Source organism: Lactuca sativa, chromosome 9, assembly GCF_002870075.4.
Source record: "Lactuca sativa cultivar Salinas chromosome 9, Lsat_Salinas_v11, whole genome shotgun sequence".
NCBI lineage: Eukaryota > Viridiplantae > Streptophyta > Magnoliopsida > Asterales > Asteraceae > Lactuca > Lactuca sativa.
Window position 1 is genome coordinate 183,378,756 of NC_056631.2, and position 3,600 is coordinate 183,382,355.

A 3,600-nucleotide genomic window follows, 5' to 3' on the forward strand; every position below is an offset into this window, starting at 1 on the left:
GACCTAACCGGCCACTAACATAACATTATCCTATATACCAGGATACTGACGTAAACCAGGTCACTAACATAATACCATCCTAATTACCATGATGCAGATCTAGCAAATCAATAACTTATCAAACAAATACCCGGATTCCAATCCGATAAAGGGTCGGCCTTAATTCCTTAGACCCTGTTGATATACTGAGGATAACTCACCTTACAAAGTCGAGCTTGAAGAGATAAGATCAAAACTCCCGATCACCGCCACAAACTCCACCACCTAACACTTCAATGAAACCATAACCATCAATGCCCAAAATACCATAATACCCTTGGAAGTCAAACTAGTAAACTCTTGGTCAAAGACACAGTCCTGGTCAAAGTCAACCTTCCGGGTTGACCCTACTCGCCGAGTCATACTAATGACTCACCGAGTTCATGAACTCAGAATCCCACCATTCACGACTCGACTCGCCGAGTCACCCAATGACTCGCTGAGTCCTTCAATCCGAGTCCTAGCCTGCCCAACTCACTGAGTCCACTCGACTCACTGATTCACATCGTAACCAGATGGGATAGGGTTTGCGACCCAACTCATCGAGTCCAAGAACAGACTCGCCGAGTTCACTTAAGTCATCCCTATTCAGACGGTTTCAGACCATTTCACTGCTTCCAACTCATAGATCTAGACTACTAGGGCTAGTTTCATACGTAAAGTTTCAAACTTTACATGCATGCAAAGCAATATTGGCTAAATACAAGCTAGAAGGAAGGTTTAAGACAAGTACACCCTCATACATGCCTAAGGCCTGATGCTATATGCTTTAATTGATCAAAGCCAACCTAGATTTGAAGTTGTAACCTCAGATCTAGTCTCTAAACCCGAAATGGCTCTCAAACAAGCTAAGAAGCCCCAAATCAACTTCCATGGATGAAGCTAGAAAGAAATAGCTTAAGGTAATGACCTCTTACCACAGAGATCTGCCCAATATGAAGTAGATCCCAGATCCACACGAATTCCTTGATGATAGCCTCTTAATCCACAAGCTCCTTTCACCAATTTCCTCTTCCAAGCTCAAATCTCCTCAACAATGGAGGCTCACACGATTCTAGGGTTTACTGGCACTCAAAGGGAAATAAGGAGGCTGAGGACATAAATTCCTTTAAATAGGGTGCAAACCCTAAAATTTAGGGTTTCTCTTCATAGCACCGACTTGTCGAGTCCAGCCGCTGATCTCGGAGAGTCGGGTCACTTATCACGTGCCCAACACCCGCTCTGACTCGATGAGTTAAGGCCCCTACTCGCTGAGTCCACTCCATATTTACACCAAGCACCACTGAACTCTTGCTTCTGAACCTGGGATGTTAGACATCATCACCCTAATAGACTTTATTTTCACAACTGGTGAGAAGGTCTCATGATAGTTAACTCCGGGAGTTTGAGTAAAGCCCTTCGCAACCAATCGCGCCTTATATGTGTGCACATGACCATCCATGTTGGTTTTCTTCTTGAAGATCCATTTGCACCCGACCATCTTACGTCTGGGCACATGGTCAACCAAATTCCAAACTTGGTTGTCATACATGGACTGAATCTCGCTGTCGATCGCCTCTTTCAATTTTACAGACTCTGGGCGTGCCATGCCTTCCTTATAGCTGTTAGGTTCATCCAAATTCACTAGTGTACTATCACTAATGAACATATCCCCTTCCATAGTAATATGAAAACCATAAAACTGGGGTTGAACCCTAACTCTTTCGGAACGTCTAAGAGGTAAGGACTCGTCAATTGGTTCAACTGGAGTTTCCTCCTCGGGTTCAGAGCCAGCGTTAGAGGTTCCTTCTGTTGGGTTTTGAGCATTCTAACACTCCTAAGTGTACATGCAACCCTAAATACCTTGGATCTATGTTTTCTCTAATATACAATCAAATATGAACTTTCCAAGGTATTCATCCTAACTAGCATAATAACATTGATTCATATGAATATATCAAGTTAGAATTACATACCTCTTTGATGTAGAATGTCTTCATGAAGCTTGAGTGCCTAGTGCCCCAAGTGTGACACCTCAAATCGTTCACACAACACCAAATACACATGGAAATGACTTGAGAGAAATGTACCACTCCTTGAAATCGTCTAGCCCTCATATTCACACATAGTGTCCGATTTCTTGAGCCATGGGATTCTTTTATATGGTGGCTATTAGGGTTACACCATGTAACTCATAACTTTACCCATTCCTTATGCTCCATGGATTTTAACCTCCATGGAGTATCCATGGGTCACCCCATGGACTTAGTCCAACATAAGGAATCTTGGATCACAAGCCCACATATATAAGAATGAATGATTTACACAATCAACCCATATATTTAATTAGTCTCCTTTTGATCACTTAATTAATTCCAAATTCATTCTTGATCAATACTAATTAAATAATCTTATTAATATATTAGAACTTATAATATATTAGTAAACCTTAAGTGTTATTTCTCTCATTTTAGTCTATCCAAATGCATGATGCCATGCAACCCAAATAGACCATGCCAGGTCGAGTCAAGTCTTACCAATTATAGTTATCGACTTAGACATTAATCCAACAATCTCCCAATTAGATAAGTCTAAAACTATTATTGTGTATGACTTCAAGAACCGATCAGTAATCGTAGCTCTCAAAAGCTTCTGTCGAACTCTGACCTTGTCGATGAACTCTGACCTTTGTCAATGACTTGTCCATTAGATAAGGGATCATATATTCCTCCATTGTAGATATCATATGGAATGAGACATGGATTATAAATCATTCTCCCTGTCCATTTGTTGTTTCCCGATTTCCGATTCATGATGACTGATTGGTTGAACAAATCAAATCAGTCCTGGCTTGGCCAAGCACTCACATGTATCATCATTAAATCATCGAGGGGCCCATAGATATTGCTTTTATCCCGAAGGTAAAAGGAATGGATAAACTTTGACTCATATGGCTTGTTCTACTACTTGTTGAATCATACACAAAGGCACGTTTTATAACATCGAGTTACCAATGCGTTTTCGTGCAATCAATGTACAACCAACTCATAGTAACAACTCATATCTCTAGGTTTGAAGAATATAAGATATTGTCATCTAATGATCACTCGTGATAAAATCCATGAAGTGATTCCAAAGAGCGCGGGTTGAATCTCAGAACTTATGAGCACTCATGAGTGTGGTAGCACCATCTTGTCCAACATCTTAGACCTCTACATGCCCAACCCATGACAGTCTTGATTCATATCTACTTCCAACATATGAATGAAAGTGGATGGTTTGAATAACTTAGTCATTCAAGAAGAATGACCTAGTTATTCTTGAATCCAATATGGTCTCAGAACTTATGAATATAAATAAAACACTTTTTATTTATCACCATATGATTACACATTATTCATTGCGTACTGTTTCAGCTATCAACTTTATTCTTGAATTAAAACAATAGTTGTCCCATGCTCCAAGCATGTACACTATGTTTTCAAAACACTAGTCATGCCATACACCAAGTATGCACACTATGTTTGTCTATGATCTTTACATTGTGAAATAAACCAATTGAACCATGATTCTAATTTCACA